Raw genomic sequence first — 19,452 nt, 5'->3', positions numbered from 1 at the left:
GCTTGCCCTATAGTGAAGACCCAAACAATGTTTTTGAAATGTCTAACTAGTTCCCAACACTTAAAATACAGAAGACTTCACATTTTAAAAACCTAGGTTTCCAGCTTCTCCTGCAAAACCAGATAATATAGCAACAATCTGTCCCCAGTTCAGGCCAGGTGACATCTGGCTGGCACAGGGCACAGGCCCTTTGGGGTGTGACATTACCTACCTGGCCCCTCTCACCCTGTGTAACCTGCCTGATTCCATCCACCAGGGTCCCCTGATCTGGCCCCACCCTTCCTTTACTGATGGGAGAACTGAGGGGTCCAGTTTCCCAGCCCCAGAGGTCAGTGCCCTTCCTTTGCACCAGGGATTCTTGAACTTGAGCCGGCATCAGAATCACTTGGAGGAGGGCCTGCCCATTGCTGAGTCAATTGATTGCCAGGGTCAACCTGATTCAGATGATTTACCTATTTAACAAGTTCCCAGGTGATGCTTTTCACAATGGCCTATTTTCCAGGAGGTCGTCTCCAGAAGTGTCTCTAGCCTCCTCCCCCACAATCTGCCTCAGCACCCCCAAGTTGCCTCTTCCAATGCTCATCCCCTCCACTCTCAAGCCCACTCTCAGGAGAAGCGAAGCTCCCGCGAAGAGCCCAAGGGTCTGCCAGGGGGACCAGCCGCACCCCGCCTGCTGAGACCTCGAGGGCCTCCGACCTTGCCAAGGGCGAATGTCCAATCGTCTGTCCAGCCCCGAGGCCCTGGTCTGGGGGCTGAGAACCTCTACCCTCCCCACTCCCCGGAGCCGCGCCACCTCCCGGAAGCCTCTACGCCTAGGCCACCACAGAGAAGAATCGGTGCCGGCATCTCCGCGAATATCTGCCTCCTGAAATCACGGCTGTCATTCAGTTGTCATTATTTCTCATTATTTCTTTTCAAGCCCTTTCTGCTGTTTGGAGAATTTTGAGCCATTGGGAGTGGGTGCCAAGCTAAAACGTGCGGAAGGCCGACCCCTGCTACCGCCCCCTCCCCGGACGCCCGGCAGCCTCCTCCCAGCTCGGAGTGTGTAAGGACCGCGGCTCTCCACGAAGAGGAAGGCGATCGTCATCCTCAAAAGGCGTGTTCTCTTACCCTGAAAGAAACAGAAACGTGCAGGTCGGCGAGGCGTTGGCCCCCTCCGCCCCGCCCTGCGCCACAACCCCAGCGCTCTGGGCCCCCCGCGCCTTTGATGTCGCCTCCCCACCCCCAAGTTTCTGTGGATCAGGCGGCTCTAGGCCCTGCTTGCCGACCCGCAGCCGCCGCCTGCCCCCAGGCTGGCCCCATTACCGGCTTTGCACCTGGAAGGGGCCCCAAGCAGGCTTTGGTGAGACTCCCTCCCCAAGTGGTTCAGGAGTGGCTGGGCCATCTGGGTCCCGGGGAAGCTCCTGATAAACTCCTGAGGAGCGAAGCAGGCAGCCGAGAACTTTTCTCCAGAGGCCAGAGCGGAGAAGCAGGCAGAAAGATGAAAGTTGTTACTGGGGACTTAGCGTCTTCTCTTGTGGTTTCTGGGGCATCGCTCAGAGACGAAGGAAGTGCATCTTGAGCTCCACCGTGTACCGAGCTCGTCAGTGGTGGAGCTGGGCTTGGAACTTTCTCCATTCTCCGTTTACCCTCAAGGGAGGCCTCCACTAGATCTGGTGTGTTCACTTTGGCCCTCCCCACCAACCAAGGATGAAAAGGGAGGATTTCCAGGTGGAAAGCACCAGGGCCGCTGATTGCCATGAGTTTCTTTAGGTTCCATAAGCTGCCCTTCCGTTCTGTATGCTGCTCATTTCCTTGTAGGGGATCAGAATGGTCAATCCTATTTTTTAAAAAAAGGGGGAGGGGGTGCTGTGGGCAGAGGAGTGGGTGGCAGACTGAGGTCTGGGGGAGAGGTGGGGTCTCTTGCTATAGAATTTAATCCAGGGAGATTCAGTATAACAATGGCTGGTGTCTGTTGAGCACAAGAACTCTGCTAGGGGCATGACTTGCTTTCTGTCATTTAAATCTAGGGCCTATAATATAGGAACCCATTATACAGATGAGGAAACTAAGGCTTAGAAATGGTTAAGTATTTGCCCATAGCCCTGCAGGTAAGTAGTGCGAGGAGACTCAGACTCAAGCTGGCTGACTTTGGAGTCTGCACTTGAATCCCTTAACTGTCTTCTTCTCTAAAAATGTGACTTAGTCTTGGTGGGCAGGTAAGATCAAGAGGCCAGGAAGAAGCCAGTGTTTCCAGGGAGGGGGAGGCTGGATGAGCTTCATTTACCTTGAGTAAGACAATAAAATTTCCCTTCTTCTCCTTCTCTGCCTTCTTCCTATTTCTCTTTTTCCTCTATTTCATCTCCTCCTCCTCTTCCTCAGAGTAAGAGCCTATTTAGACCCTATTTAATAGCTAAATGTCCCCCAAATCTCAGGCCCATTCTCATTTCCAAAAGTTTGTCCTGGCATGCTTATTAATCATTAAAATATCTTGAACAAATTGCTACCTGAGACTTAAATTGCCCCTCAGACTCCTTACATCTGAAAGTAAACTGAAACTCACCAGTTGGTCTTTGAGCTCTACTTTTTGACATATAGATGACAGTTTCTTGTATCACAAGAGCTTTTTCCCCTGTCAAGAAAAGGAATTGGAGAAAGGATTGGTCCCATTGTCATTTCACCATAACTCAAATGAAACTTTATGAGGATATATTGAGGTTTCCTAGGAGCCTATAATTTTCCTTTAGATGCTTGCTTGTTTTTGGTGGTCCCTATTTTGCTGCTTCCCTTGTGGCTCAGACCATAAAGAATCTGCCTGCAATGCAGGAGACCTGGGTTGAGAAGACCCCCTGGAGAAGGAAATGGCAACCCACTCCTTGGGCTTTCCTTGTGGCTCATCTGGTAAAGAATTCGCCTACAGTGCGGGAGACCTGGGTTCAGTCCCTGGGTTGGGAAAATCCCCTGGAGAAGGGAAAGGCTACCCACTCCAGTATTCAGGACTGGAGAATTCCATGGGCTGTATAATTCATGGGATTGCAAAGAATCAGACACAACTGAGCAACTAAGCACAGCGCATTTTGCTGCAGTGATTTGTAGAAACACCTTGAAAGTTAAGGGCTTCCCTGGTGGCTCAAAGGTTAAAGCATCTGCCTGCAATGCTGGAGACCTGGGTTCGATCCCTGGGTAGGGACGACCCCCTGGAGAAGGAAATGGCAACCCACTCCAGTATTCTTGCCTGGAGAATCCCATGGACGGAGGAGCCTGGTGGGCTACAGTCCATGGGGTCGCAAAGAGTCGGACACGACTGAGCAACTTAACTAACTTGAAAGTTAAAAGATCCTTTACAGGATAGATCATCCAATTCTTAGTTTTACACGTGAAGTCAATGAAGCCAATGGAATAAGGGATCCAAGATGGCCCACTTGAGTACTAGTCGAGGTGGAGCTAGAACCTGGAGTTGGAGCATCACCATCTTGGGGAATTTGGACCCCAACAAAATGTAAATGGTCCTTAGGCTTGATGTAAGAAGGTGGGAGTGTTAGGGTAGGCTGTCCATAGAAGTAGAGCAGGAGTGCTGGGAAAAGGGAGAGGAGCAAAGGAGCTGGGCTGGGTTCCAGAGGGCACCGGAAGCCTTGTGCATCCTCGGCAGGTCGACTGAGATCCCTGAGGGTTCTCATAAGAGTGGTCTCTCCATGGGGACTTCCCTGGCAGTCCAGTGGTTAGGGCTCCATGCTCCCACTGCAAGAGGCATGGGTTCTATCACTGGCAGGAGGATTAAGATCCCCTCATGTCCTGTGGCAACTTTTTTTTTTAATTAAAAAAAAAAAGAATAGTCTCTCCTTGTTCAGGTAACTTGGCTCAGATATAAAGCACTAAGCAAACCCTTCAAGGAACTCCTTGCCATCCATCCCCTTTAGTCTGAAGATCCTTCCTTTCTCAAAACCCTCACCGGAGGTTATGTCCTTCTACTGACAGCCCTTTCATCCTCCTGTTGGAATGACAGGGCTGCTGGCAGCCTCCCCTTTGGACTCTGGAGAAGAGAACTACATTTCTGTTGGAACCCTGGACAGAACCTCTCTGGCTTCAGTCCTCAAGTTTTTCCTGTCTGTAGTGACACTAAGGTCCTGTAGAACTACGGTCCTTCACAGGGGCTGGAGGTGATGATCAGAATCAGGGAGAAAGGATGTCACTGCTTACAAAGCAGAGAATAAGCTGATGCTGAAAACAAGCCAGTGTACTATTCTCCACCTGAAAGGAGAGTTACTGCCCACACTGATAAAATACAAAACTAACTCAAAAAAAAAAAAGCAACCAAAGAAGTGCCCCTTTCAAAGTCTTTCAAAGTAAAAACAAAATTTTCTTCAGAAATTATTATAGTTTTGATTTGTTTGAAACTTTAGTAAAGAACAAATGATTTACATTGTAGACATTAAGAATGGTATGTTTAAAAAATATGCAGAAGACTTGAATAGACATTTTTTTTCCAAAGAAGACATACAGATGTGAAAAGATGCTCAACATAGTTATTAGAGAAATGCAAATCAAAACCATAATGAGATATCACCTCATACCTGTCAGAATGGCTGTCATAAAAAAGTCTACAAATAGCTGATGCTGGAGAAGATGGGAAGGAAGGGGAACACTTGGTGGGGATGTAAATTGGTGCAGCCAATTTTGGAGAAGGAAATGGCAACCCACTCCAGTGTTCTTGCCTGGAGAATCCCAAGGACGGGGGACCCTGGTAGGCTGCCGTCTATGGGGTCGCACAGAGTCAGACACGACTGAAGCGACTTAGCAGCAGCAGCAGCAAATTTAGAGAAGATTATGGAGGTTCCATAAATAGCTAAAAGTAGAGCTACCATATGATCCAGCAATTCTACTCATGGGTATATATCCAGAAAAAATGAAAATACTAATTCAAAAAGACACATGAACCTCAAAGTTCATAGCACTATTTACAATAGCCAAGACATGGAAGCAACTTAAGTGCCCATCAATAGATAAATGGATTAAGAAGAAGTGGCATATATATATATATATATATATATATATATGACTATTACATTACTTGACCATAAAAAAGAATGAAATAATGCCATCTGCAGCAACATGGATGGACCTAGAGAATATTGTGCTTAGTTAGATAAGTCAGAGAAAGACAAATACTATATAATATCAGTTATATGTGGGATCTAAAAAATAATACAAATGAATGCATATGCTAAACAGAAACAGACTCATAGACACAGGACATAGAAAATAACCCAGTGATGACCAAAGAAGAGAGGGAAGAGGGGAGGGATAAATTAAGGATATAGGATTAACTGCTATGTCTAAAATATATAAGCAATAAGGGCCTACTGTATAGCACAAGGAATTGTGCCCTTTATCCTATAATAAACTATAAGAGAATATAATCCGCAGAAATACTGAATCACTATGCTATACACCTGAAACTAACATAAAATTGTAAATTAACTATACTTCAATTTAAGAAAATGATGTGTTTTAAAATATATGATAAAGGAACATGATGAAATTTATTTATTTATCTGTTTGGCTGTGCTGCAAAGCATATGAGATCTCAGTTCCCTGACAAGGGATCAAAGCCAGGCCCCCTGCATTGGTAGTAAGGAGTCTTAGCCACTGAACCAGCAGGGAAATCCCAGTCAGTACCACTCTTCACCTCACTTAGCGTCATACAAAATGTGTACAATGCAACTGGAAACATCTCTTTCTCCTGTCCATATCTTGAGATGCTTGGATGCCTTTCAGTCCATAGGTATTTACATGAATCAGCAATTTCATTTTTAGGAATTTGTCCTAATAACCATGAGTGTGAACACAGATTTCTGCAAAGATACTCCCTGCCCACTGTTTATAACAGCAAAATACAAAACTATAAACATTAATGAGAGCTTAGATAATACTTCATGGTCCACCCATAGTCTGGAATACTACACATGAGAAAGTGTGATTTGGATAGATAATCTAATGGTACTGGAAAATAGTTAGCCTCTGTTTCTAAGTGTAAATCAATGGAATAAAAAGACCATACAAGGTGTTTGATCTTAATCTTGGGAAGGAACAAATATGCATTTTAAAAAAGATCGAAGGAACTTCACTGGTGGTCCAGTGGCTAAGACTCTGAACTCCCAATGCAAGGGGCCCAAGTTCGATCCCCTGTCAGAGAACCAGATCCCGCATGCGTCAACTAAAATATCCTGCATGTCACAGTGAAGACACAGCACTGGTCATGTGGATCACAGCCTTGTCTAACTCAGTGAAACTGTGAGCCACACCATGTGGGGCCACCCAAGACGGACGGGTCATGGTGGAGAGTTCTGACAAAACGTGGTCCACTGTAGAAGGGAATGCCAAATCACTTCAGTGTTCTTGCCTTGAGAACACCATGAACAGTGGTGGTGGTCATCGTTGTTTAGTCGCTAAGTCGTGTCCAGCTCCCATGGACTGTAGCCTGCCAGGCTCCTCTGTCTATGGGATTCTCCAGGTGAGAATACTGGAGTGGGTTACCATTTCCTTCTCCAGGGGATCTTCGCCACCCAGGAATCGAACCTGGGTCTCCTGCATTGCAGGCAGATTTGTTACTGACTGAGCTATGAGGGAAGCTCCTCCATGAACAGTATGAAGAGGCAAAAAATATGACACTGAAAGAGGAACTCCCCAGGTCAGTAGGTGCCCAGTATGCTACTAGAGAAGAGTGGAGAAATAATTCCAGAAAGAATGAAGAGGCTGAGCCAAAGTGGAAAAAAAGCCCAGATGTGGATGTAACTGGTGATGGAAGTACAGTCCGATGATATAAAGAGCAATATTGCATAGGTACCTGGAATGTTAGGTCCATGAATCAAGGTAAATTGAAAGTGGTCAAACAGGAGATGGCAAGAGTGAACATCAAGGTTTTAAGAATCAGTGAACTAAAATGAACCAGAATGGGCAAATTTGATTCAGATGACCATTATATCTACTACTGTGGGCAAGAAATCTGTCTCTTGAGAAATCTGTATGCAGCTCAGGAAACAACAGTCAGAACTGGATATGGAACAACAGACTGGTTCCAAATAGGGAAAGGAGTACGTCAAGGCTGTATATTGTCAGATGCTTATTTAACTTATATGCAGGGTACATCATAAGAAACTCTGGGCTGGATGAAGCATAAGCTGGAATCAAGATTGCCTGGAGAAATATTAACAACCTCAGATGTGCAGATGACACCACCCTTATGGCAGAAAGTGAAGAACTAAAGAGCATCTTGATGAAAGTGAAAGAGAAGAGTGAAAAAGTTGGCTTAAAGCTCAACATTCAGAAAACTAAGATCATGGGATCTGGTCCCATCACTTCATGGCAAATAGATGGGGAAACAATGGAAACAGTGACAGACTTTAATTTTTGGGCTCCAAAATCACTGCAGATGGTGACTGCAGCCATGAAATTAAAAGACGCTTGCTCCTTGGAAGAAAAGTTATGACCAACCTAGATAGCGTATTGAAAAGCAGAGACATTACTTTGTCCACAAAGGTCTGGCTAGTCAAAGCTATGGTTTTTCCAGTAGTCATGTATGGATGTGAGAGTTGGACCATAAAGAAAGCTGAGTGCCGAAGAATTGATGCTTTTGAACTGTGGTGCTGGAGAAGACTCTTGAGAGCCCCTTGGACTGCAAGGAGATCCAACCAGTCCATCCTAAAGGAGATCAGTCCTGGGTGTTCATTGGAAGGACTGATGTAGAAGCTGAAACTCCAATACTTTGGCCACCTGACACAAAGAGCTGCCTCATTTGAAAAGACCCTGATGCTGGGAAAGATTGAAGGCAGGAGGAGAGGGGGACGACAGAGGATGAGGTGGTTGGATGGCAACACTGACTCAATGGATGTGAGTTTGAGTAAACTCTGGGATTTGGTGATGGACAGGGAGGCCTGCCGTGCTGCAGTCCATGGGGTCACAAATAGTTGGACATGACTGAGCGACTGAACTGAACTATGGGCAAGAATAGGAGAAAAAGAATTAGAAGAAATGGAGTAGCCATAGTCAACAAGAGTCTGAAAGGTAGTACTTGCAAAACTGACAGTATGATCTCTGTTCGTTTCCAAGGCAAACCATCTAGTCAAAGCCATGGTTTTTCCAGTAGTCATGTATAGATGTGAGAATTGGACCATAAGGAAAGCATTCAGTTCAGTCACTCAGTCGTGTCCGACTCTTTGCGACCCCATGAATCGCAGCATGCCAGGCCTCCCTGTCTATCACCAACTCCCAGAGTCCACTCAAACTCATGTGCATCGAGTCAGTGATGCCATCCAGCCATCTCATCCTCTGTCGTCCCCTTCTCCTCCTGCCCCCAATCCCTCCCAGCATCAGGGTTTTTTCCAATGAGTCAACTCTTTGCATGAGATGGCCAAAGTATTGGAGTTTCAGCCTCAGCATCAGTCCTTCCAATGAACACCCAGGACTGGTCTCCTTTAGGATGGACTGGTTGGATCTCCTTGCAGTCCAAGGGATTCTCAAGAGTCTTCTCCAGCACCACAGTTCAAAAGCATCAATTATTTGGCACTCAGCTTTCTTCACAGTCCAACTCTCAAATCCATACATGACCACTGGAAAAACCATAGCCTTGACTAGATGGACCTTTGTTGGCAAAGTAATGTCTCTGCTTTTTAATGTGCTATCTAGGTTGGCCATAACTTTTCTTCCAAGGAGCAAGCGTCTTTTAATTTCATGGCTGCAGTCACCATCTGCAGTGATTTTGGAGCCCCCCAAAATAAAGTCTGACACTATTTCCACTGTTCCCATCTATTTGCCATGAAGTGATGGGACCAGATCCCATGATCTTAGTTTTCTGAATGTTGAGCTTTAAGCCAACTTTTTCACTCTCCTCTTTCACTTTCATCAAGAGGATTTTTAGTTCCTCTTCACTTTCTGCCATAATGGTGGTGTCACCTGCATATCTGAGGTTATTGATATTTCTCCCAGTAGTCTTGATTCCAGCTTGTGCTTCGTCCAGCCTAGTGTTTCTCATGATGTACTCTGCATATGTTTTATAAGAAGGGTGACAATATACAGCCTTGACATACTGCTTTTCCTATTTGGAACCAGTCTATTGTTCCATGTCCAGTTCTAACTGTTGCTTCCTGACCTGCATACAGGTTTCTCAAGAGGCAGGTCAGCCGGTCTGGTATTCCCATCTCTTTCAGAATTTTCCACAGTTTATTGTGATCCACACGGTCAAAGGCTTTGGCATAGTCAATAAAGCAGAAATAGATGTTTTTCTGGAACTCTTTTGCTTTTTCGATGATCCAGTGGATGTTGGCAATTTGATCTCTGGTTCCTCTGACTTTTCTAAAACCAGCTTGGACATCTGGAAGTTCACGGTTCACGTATTGCTGAAGCCTGGCTTGGAGAATTTTGAGCATTTCTTTGCTAGCATGTGAGATGAATGCAATTGTGCGGTAGTTTGAGCGTTCTTTCGCATTGCCTTTCTTTGGGACTGGAATTAAAACTGACCTTTTCCAGTCCTGTGCCCACTGCTGAGTTTTCCAAATTTGCTGATATACTGAGTGCAGCACTTTCACAGCATCATCTTTCAGGATTTGAAATAGCTCAACTGGAATTCCATCACCTCCACTAGCTTTGTTCATAGTGATGCTTTCTAAGGCCCACTTGACTTCACATTCCAGGATGTCTGGCTCTAGGTGAGTGAGCACACCATCATGATTATCTTGATCATGAAGATCTTTTTTGTACAGTTTTTCTGTGTATTCTTGCCACCTTTTCTTAATAACTTCTGCTCTGTTAGGTCCATACCAAGAGCCAAAGAACTGATGCTTTTGAATGGTAGTGTTGGCAAAGACTCTTAAGAGTCCCTTGGACTGCAAGGAGATCAAACCAGTCAATCCTAAAAGAAATCAACTCTGAATATTCATTGAAAGGACTGATGCTGAAGCTGAAGCGCCAATACTTTCACCACCTGATGGGAAGAACTGACTCATTAGAAAAGACCCTGATGCTGGGAAGGATTGAAGGTGAGAGGAGAAGGGGATGACAGAGGATGAGATGGTTGGATGGCATCACCAACTCAATGGACGTGAGTTTGAGTAAACTCCAGGAGTTGGTGATGGACAGGGAAGTCTGGTGTGCTGCAGTCCATGGGGTCACAAAGAGTTGGACACAACTGAATGACTGAACTGTCTAGTGTACTACGTTTAGTATAATGAATGTTTCTCAGAATTTGTGTATATTTTTTGTAAGTCAAATTCTATTTTCATTGCCCTTCACTATACTATTATCCAAAGGCATACTCTAAGGCAGTGGTCCCCAACCTTTTTGGCACCAAGGACAGGTTTCATGGAAGACACTTTTTCCATGGAGCATAGGTGGGAGTGGGGGATGGGTTCAGATGGTAGATGGAAGGCACAGGAGAATTAGGAGGAACTCACAAAATACAAAAGGGTTAAGTTTAAGAAAATCATTACAAAATCTTAAATTTCAAATCATATAAGCAAGAGATGGATCACAGGACTTCGTTGGTGATCCAGTGGTTGAGACTCCACCTGCCAATGCAGGGGCACAGGTTCAATCTCTGGTCCAGGAAGATCCCACATGGCACAGGGCAAATAAGCCCACCACAACTACAGCTGTGTCTACACCTACAGAGTCTGCAGTCTAGAGCCCAAGGGCCACCATTGCTGAGCCCATGTGCCACAACTATTGAAGCCCTTGTGCCCTAGAGCACATGCTCTGCAACAAGAGAGGTCACTGTGATGGGAAGCTTGCACACTTCAAACAAAGTCAGACATGACTGAGCAGGCACACACACACTTCAGTCCTACATAGCTAAAATATGACCAAACTGGATTAGAACAGATTGCCTTTGACCTAACCTCTATTTTTTTTTTTTTTTTTTTTTGGCAGTGCCGCAGAGTGTGGGATATTGATTCCTCGACTAGGGACCAAACCTACACTCCCTGCATTGGAAGCACAGAGTCTCAACCAATGGACCACCAGGGAAGTCCCTGACTTTACCTTTTTAATAAGCACTTCTTCCCCCTTCCCCTCCTTAGTTATGCTTACTTCCCACCCCCCAAGATCTAGGAAAGAACTACCCATGGGGATCACTGTATTATTTCTACAAGGGGTGTATCCTAGTTACTCAGGTGTGAGTCTTCACATGATATTTTCTGAAGAAAAGGAAGATGCCACCTGGGAGAGGAGCCTGGACTGGTGCTGAGGCTGAGAACCTGGGCTGAGACGGGTTTGTGTACTCACTGGGATCTGGCTGATGTCAATAATCTCTACTATGCAAATGAGCAAAAAAAAAAAGAAGAAGAAGAAGGGTCTTGTCTAGACCAGAAATCAGAACTCAGTGGGAGGTCGCCAAAGGGTGTGGTACAGCTGGAAACAGAAAAATTGTTTCATCTGGCCTTGAACAGGATATTCAGCAGACTAGCTCCAGGGAGGCAGCTAACAACGAAGAGCCCAGAGGCCCCATGAGGAGAGGCCAAAAAGTTGCTAAGAGAGAATTCAAGACCGAATGCTCACAGCCTCTGTCAGAGGAATGTGAACGGGGAATTAGAGATCTAGCATCAGGGGAAACCTGCCCTTTGCAGATCTATTTTTAGTGATCCTTTCATTTTATTTATTTCCCTTTGGAAGCAAGTGAACCTTAAGTGGGTCTTGAATGCTGCCTGGCAGTTATATGCGCTTCTCTCATCCATGGCTTCCCAGGTGTCTCAGTGGTAAAGAATCCACCTGCCAAGGCAGGAAATGTGGGTTCAGTCCCTGGGTCGGGAAGATCCCCTGAAGAAGGAAATGGCAACCCACTCCAGTATTCTTGCCTAGGAAGTCACTGGACAGAGGAGCCTAGCAGGCTACCGTCCATGGGGTCACAAAAGCAGCAGACATGATTTCAGTTCAGTTCAGTTGTTCAGTTGTGTCCAACTCTTTGCAACCCCATGAACCACAGCACGCCAGGCCTCCCTGTCCATCACCAACTCCTGGAGTCCACCCAAACCCATGTCCATCGAGTTGATGATGCCATCCAACCATCTCATCCTCTGTCATCCCCTTCTCCTCCTGCCCTCAATCTTTCCCAGCATCAGGGTCTTTTCAAATGAATCAACTATTTGCGTCAGGTGGCCTTAAAGTATTGGAGTTTCAGCTTCAACATCAGTCCTTCCAATGAACACCCAGGACTGATCTCCTTTAGGATGGACTGGTTGGATCTCCTTGCAGTCCAAGGGACTCTCAAGAGTCTTCTCCAACACCACAGTTCAAAAGCATCAATTCTTCGGCGCTCAGCTTTCTTCACAGTCCAACTCTCATATCCATACATGACCACTGGAAAAACCATAGCCTTAACTAGATGGACCTTTGTTAGCAAAGTAATATCTCTGCTTTTTAATATGCTGTCTAGGTTGGTCATAACTTTCCTTCCAAGGAGCAAGCATCTTTTAATTTCATGGCTGCAGTCACCATCTACAGTGATTTTGGAGCCCAGAAAAATAAAGTCTGTCACTGTTTCCATTGTTTCCCCATCTATTTGCCATGAAGTGATGGGACCAGATCCCATGATCTTAGTTTTCTGAATGTTGAGCTTGAAGCCAACTTTTTCACTCTCCTCTTTCACTTTCATCATGAGGCTCTTTAGTTCTTCTTCACTTTCTGCCATAATGGTGATGTCACCTGCATATCTGAGGTTATTGATATTTCTCCCAGTAATCTTTATTCCAGCTTGTGCTTCGTCCCGCCCAGTGTTTCTCATGATGTACTCTGCATAGAAGTTAAATAAGCAGGGTGACAATATACAGCCTTGACATACTCCTTTTCCTATTTGGAACCAGTCTGTTGTTCCATGTCCAGTTCTAACTGTTGCTTCCTGACCTGCATATAGGTTTCTCAAGAGGCAAGTCAGGTGGTCTGGTATTCCCATATTCTGGTATCCCATCTCTTTCAGAATTTTCCACAGTTGATTGTGATCCACACAGTCAAAGGCTTTGGCATAGTCAATAAAGCAGAAATAGATGTTTTTCTGGAACTCTCTTGCTTTTTCGATGATCCAGCAGATGTTGGCAATTTGATCTCTGGTTTCTCTGCCTTTTCTAAAACCAGCTTGAACATCTGGAAGTTTCATGGTTCACGTATTGCTGAAGTCTGGCTTGGAGAATTTTAAGCATTACTTTACAAGCGTGTGAGATGAGTGCAATTGTGCGATAGTTTGAGCATTCTTTCACATTGCCTTTCTTTGGGACTGGAATGAAAACTGACCTTTTCCAGTCCTGTGGCCACTGCTGAGTTTTCCAAATTTAACAATACCACCTCTTCATGCCGTTTGCCATTCTCCTACGTAATTATTCTACGTCTTCTCTCTCTTCAGACCTCCTCAGCCCTGGCCCCACCTTCTACGTCACTGAGGATATGATACAAACAGAAGAGAAGATCATAGACTCCTGGCAAAATTGCCACACAGCTTCCTCCAATAACACCCAAGGCTCTGCTTTTCTGCCTGTTGAACTTCTCTTTCCAGAAAAGCTGATTCAGCTTGTTCTCTTCTCAGAAATAGCTCTCCATCTAGTCTCCCCTCTCTCTTCATTTCTCACTTTCTCTCTCACTCCTACCAGCTTACAAGCATACTGCTTCTTCTCCCATTTTATTTATTTTTATTTCTTGGCTGTGCTGGTTCTTCATTGTGGTGCTCGGGCTTCTCTAGTGGGGCATGGGTTCTAGAGCATTCAGGCTCCGTAGTTGCCATACGTGGGTTCTAAATGCACGGGCTCCGTAGTTGTGGCATGGTGACCTCATGTGACTGCTCTGGTCACACGGGCTTAGGTGCCCCACCAGGAATCAAACCTGTGTTCCCTGCATTGGGAAGCGGATTCTTAACCACTGGACCACCAGGGAAGACCCACTGCTCCATTGAGAAAAAAAGTGACAACGAACATCTCTTAAATTTCATCCCATGTCTTTGTTCCCCTTTGCAGAAAACTCTTCAGAGAATTACACCCCACATTCCTAAGTCCAATGGCAGCATCTCTGTTTTCTTCTATTAGACTGATCAGCATCACAAGGCCCAGGCTCCTGCTACCTCCTTGGTTTCTGGGACACCATCTTCGCTGGTTTCCTCTTATCCAGCTGGCTGCTTTTCAGTCAGAGCTCTCAGCTGCTTCCTCCACCCCTTCATGTAGGAGCTGCTGCTCAGATGCTCAGTCGTCTGACTCTTTGTGATCCCATGGACTGTAGCCCGCCAGGCTCCTCTGTCCACTGGGGTTTCTCAGGCAAGAATACTGGAGTAGGTTGCATTTCCTCTGCCAGTTATAGGGTGAACTGACATCAGGTTGGCTCATCCGTTACTCAGGAAACCAGCAGAGGGGTATGTCTCTTACCACCCCTTTGATAAGCTATCATAGTGGAGATATTCTGATCTAAAAGTTCAAACAATCACTAATTGGGCCAGGGCAAGTATGTAGTAAGGTCAGTCATGTGAGTAGGCTGTAAGTGAAGCAGCCACTGGTCAAGCAGGGGATGTATGGAAAGCAAGAGAACAGCCATCTTGAGTGGCCTGACCATACAATGTGATTAGATTGGACTCATCTGGATAATTTAGGACAATCTGACGCTTCCTTGGTGGCTCAGATGGTAAAGAATCTGCCTGCAATGCAGGAGACCCAGGTTCAATCCCTGGGTCAGGAAGATCCCCTGGAGAAGGGAATGGCAACCCATTCCAGTATTCTTGCCTGGAGAATTCCATGGACAGAGGAGCCTGGCAGGCTACAGTCCATGGGGTTGCAAAGAGTCAGAATGACTGACACTTTCACTTTCATTCACTTAGGACAATCTCTCCATGTAAAGGTTCTTAATTTTAATCACATCTGCAAAATCCCTTTTGCATGTAAAGTAACATATTCACAGGCTCTGGGGTTTGGACCTTCTTTGAGTGGCACACTGGTAAAAGAGTCTGCCTACCAATGCAGGAGATATAAGAGATTCAGGTTCATTCCCTGGGTTGGGAAGATCCCTGGAAAAGGACATGACAACAACTCCAGTATTCTTGCCTGAAAAATTCCATGGACAAAGGAGCCTAATAGGCTACATTCCATAGGATCACAATGAGTCAACACGACTGAGCACGCACACATTCTACTGTCCACAGAGGCCATGAAGCTCGGTCTTTATTCTACCTACACTCATTTCCTGATGATATCATCCAAGCCTGTGGATGGGATATGTCAGTGGTCCCCAAATTTATGCCTCCAGGCACTTACTTTCTCTCAAACTCCAGGTCCATTTATTTTACTGACCCCTAGACATCTGCACTTAACTGCCTCACCAGTCACAGAGTCAACCTGTCCAAAACCAAATGTTTCCTCCCAAACCTCCCTCACCCCTAGTCCTCTCCATCTTAACTGATGCCCACACTAGCCTTTCAGCTGCCCAGTCCAACAATCTTGGAACAGTCTTTGACTCCTCTTTTTCTCTTACATGCCTCATCTTGTATGTTAGGAAATCTTGTCTCTACCTTAAAAATATATCCAGACGGCTTCAAAATAATCCAGTGTGTATTGGGGGTGGAAAGAAAGAGAAGGGGGAGGGTATTTAAATGAAACAAGATTGTTCATGTTCTGATAATTGCTGAGGCGGCATGGTGGGTACATGGAGGTTCATTATGTTATATTATTATCTCTATTTTGTGTATGTCTGAAATTTCTCATAATATAATATTGTAATTGCATGTACCATTGAGCCCAGTGGTACAATTCTTTTGAAATCTATCCCATATAAGTAAAAACAGTTGTAATAATAATATGTATATAATCTAGCATTTTTCAGAGGCAAAAATAGTGGAAATGAAGTGAATACCTATAAATATAGATGACATTTAACATTCATAGTTAATTTACATTCAATCATTAACAGTTGAATACGTTTCAGTATTTTCATCAAGGGGTATCACACTGCCACTAAAATAATCAATTTTTTACTAGGAGATTTGGTGGAGTTTCCACAATTCATTGATAAGTGATAAAAAAGCAAGATGCATATATTATCTAAATTTTATAAAAGTGATAATAAGTCAATATATGCACAAGAAAAAAATGAAATAAGCAATCAAAAATATCCAAGATCTAAGAGCTTCTAACCACCACCACTCTTTCCACAATGGTGCATCCCTGTCTCCACCATGTGTTACCTGGGTTGCTATGATGGCCTTCTGACTGGTTTCAGTGATTCAAACTCTTCCTCCCCTCCACACCCTCAAGCTGTCTTACCCCAAGTCTGATCTTAACAGTGACCAGAATGCTTCCATTTATTTCTTTTTCCTGTAGGATTGCTGTGGTTAGAACTTCCAATACTATGTTGAATAAAAGTGGTGAGAGTGGGCATCCTTGCTTTGTTCCTGGTTTTAGAGGAAATGCTTTCAGCTTTTCACTGTTGAGTATGATGTTAGCTGTGGAGCTTATTATATATGGCTTTTATTATGTTAAAGTGTGTTCCCTCTATACCCACTTTCTGAGGAGGTTTTTTTTTTTTAATCACAGCTGGATGTTGAATTTTATCAAAAGTTTTTACACATCGTTTGAGCTGACCAAATGTTTTTTATCTTCAGTTTGTTAATGTAATATATCACACTGATTGACTTTCAAATGTTGAACCATCCTTGAATGTCTTGGATAAGCCCCATTTGATCATGGTATATGATCCTTTTAATGTATCGTCGGATTTGGTTTGTGAATATTTTGTTGAGTGTTTGTCCACTGGTGTTCATCAGAATTGGCCTGTGATTTTCTTTTCTTGTGATATCTTTGGTTTTTTGTATCAGGGTAACTTTGGCTTCAGGGTGAGTTCGAAAGCATTTCTTCTTCTGCAGTTTTTTGAAATAGTTTGAGAAGGGTATATGTTAACTCTTCTTTAAATGTTTGGTAGAATTTATTGTGAAGCCGTCTGGTCCTGAACTTTTGTTTGTTGGGAATTTTAAAATTATTGATTCAGTTTCATTACTGGCCATTGGTCTGTTCATATTTTCTATTTCATCCTAGTTCAGTCTGGGGAGATTGTACATTTCTAGGAATTTGTCCCCTTTTTCAAGACTGTTTTTATTGGCATTTACTATTTGTAGTAATCTCTTATGATCCTTTGTATTTCTGTGGTGTTGTTTATAACTTCTCCTTTTCATCTCTGATTTATTGTCTTGGGCCCTCTCTCTTTTCTCATGATGAGTTTGGCTAAAGGTTTATCAGTTTTGTTTATCTTTTCAAACAACAAGCTCTTAGTTTCATGGATCTTTTCTGGGTTTTTTTAGTCCATATTTCATTTATTTCTGCTCTGATCTTTATTTTTCCTGTTTCCTGAGGTAAGCTTGTATCTCTATAAACTTCCCTCTTGTAAATTCAGCATGATATTTTAAAGTTCATCTATGTTGCATTATGTATCAACATTTCATTCTTTTTTATAACCAAATAATATTCCTTTGTGTGCATGTATCACATTTGTTTATCCATTCATGAACTGATGAACATTTTGAATGCTTCTACTTTTTAAAAATATAATCCTGCTATGAACATTCAGAGAAGGCCATGGCACCCCACTTCAGTACTCTTGCCTGGAAAACCCCATGGATGGAGGAGCCTTGAGTGACTTCACTTTCACTTTTCACTTTCATGCACTGGAGAAGGAAATGGCAACCCACTCCAATGTTCTTGCCTGGAGAATCCCAGGGACGGGGGAGCCTGGTGGGCTGCCATCTATGGGGTCGCACAGAGTCAGACACGACTGAAGCGACTTAGCAGCAGCAGCAGCAGCTATGAACATTTGTGTACAATATTTCTATGGACATATATTTTCAATTTTCTAGGAGTGAAATTTCTGGGTTGTAAGGTTTGACATTTTCAGAAACTGCCAAATGTTTTCCAGAGTGATTGTACCATTTCACAATCCTACCTACAATGTATGAGAATTCCATTTCTCCCCATCCTTGTCAACATTTACTGTTGTTTAGCTGGTTGATTATAGTCATCCTAGCAGGTAGGAAGTGTTATCTTGTTGTAATTTACATTTCCCTAATGACTAATAAGCCAAGCTGAGTAGTAAAGAATCTGCCTGCAATGCAGGAGCCACAGGAGACTAAGGTTCGATACCCGGCTCAGAAAGTTCCCCTGGAGGAGGGCATGGCAACCCACTCCTGTATTCTTTCCTGGAAGATCGCATGGACAAAGGAGCCTGGTGGACTACAGTCCATGGGGTCACAAAGAGTCAGATGTGACTGAAGCAACTTAGCACACATGCACACAACGACTAATAACTTAAGCATCTTTTCATGTAAGTATATTTGATTATCTTCTTTAGAGAAACATATGTTCAAATCTTCTGGCCATTTAAAAACTTAGGTTGTTTGTCATTCTTAACTTCATTTTGAAGGCCCATTTGAGCATCCATCTCCATATCACTAACTCTTGACTGCCACTCAACTCTGGACTCTGAAAGCTCCCCCAATACTGACATCACGAGAAGCTTCAGGATTAGACTGGTGGTCCCTCTGCCAGCATTAGCACCAAAAACCCCTACTGGTAGTACTATTCCTTGCCCCTCCCATCATCTCTGCTATTAAAGAGAGAATTGGAATATTTATGCAACTTTCTGGAAACACCACCAGGAAGGGCTCTGATTCACCACAAAAAGTAGGGGTCTTCCAACTATGCTCAAAGAATCCAGGCATCTCAAAGTGGACCAAGATTTTCTGATGCTCAAGCACTATAAAGATGGTCGTTTTCTAGTCTTCAGGGGGGAAAAAAATTAATGAGTAAATTTTTAATTTTAACTTTTTCTCCTGGGATTTTTATTTTAATTCAAAGTGTCTGTTATAATTTGCTTATGCTAGAAGTTAATATAAATGGTGCTCGATTTATCACAGTATTATACATTTCACTCTCAAGGTACAAATATTAATATTTTATTGTGTTCTGCAGAAACAGAAGGACTACTAAATGCTAAACAATTTTGAGGGCCATAGATGCAAGAGACAGAAAGGACACAGAAGATAATATTATTCTCCAAGAGGGTGGCACCACTGGCTGCCCCGGCACTCTGGCTAAAGACGTCAGTGATGATTTGATCTCTCTTCTCCTCGACTCACCCAACCAACAATTATTACCTCCGCACCCCACTCCAGTACTCTTGCCTGGACAATCCCATGGATGGAGGAACCTGGAAGGCTGCAGTCCATGGGGTCGCTGAGGGTCGGACATGACTGAGCGACTTCACTTTCACTTTCATGCACTGGAGAAGGAAATGGCAACCCACTCCAGTGTTCTTGCCTGGAGAATCCCAGGGATGGGGAAGCCTGGTGGGCTGCCGTCTATGGGGTCGCACAGAGTCGGACACGACTGAAGTGACTTAGCAACAATCATCCTTAATTCCATCCTTTCTTCTTCCTCTTGCCTACCACTACCCAGGACCAGGCTCTCTAAATAGTCC

The 19,452-nt window shown here is 44.1% G+C and overlaps 1 long non-coding RNA gene across 1 annotated transcript; it reads right to left on the bottom strand.

The window, feature by feature from the left end:
• Positions 1-885: 885 nt before the first annotated feature.
• Positions 886-3,169, bottom strand: LOC129622435 (uncharacterized). Its single transcript, XR_008699979.1, has 2 exons — positions 1,317-3,169; positions 886-1,111 (listed from the first exon to the last, which is right to left on the bottom strand). It is a non-coding gene; the product is annotated as an uncharacterized LOC129622435 (long non-coding RNA).
• Between the last annotated feature and the right edge of the window lie 16,283 nt (positions 3,170-19,452).

This window comes from Bubalus kerabau, chromosome 11 (assembly GCF_029407905.1).
Source record: "Bubalus kerabau isolate K-KA32 ecotype Philippines breed swamp buffalo chromosome 11, PCC_UOA_SB_1v2, whole genome shotgun sequence".
Lineage (NCBI taxonomy): Eukaryota > Metazoa > Chordata > Mammalia > Artiodactyla > Bovidae > Bubalus > Bubalus kerabau.
Note: the sequence above shows the minus strand (reverse complement) of the source record. Positions and strands in the feature narration are given on the sequence as shown.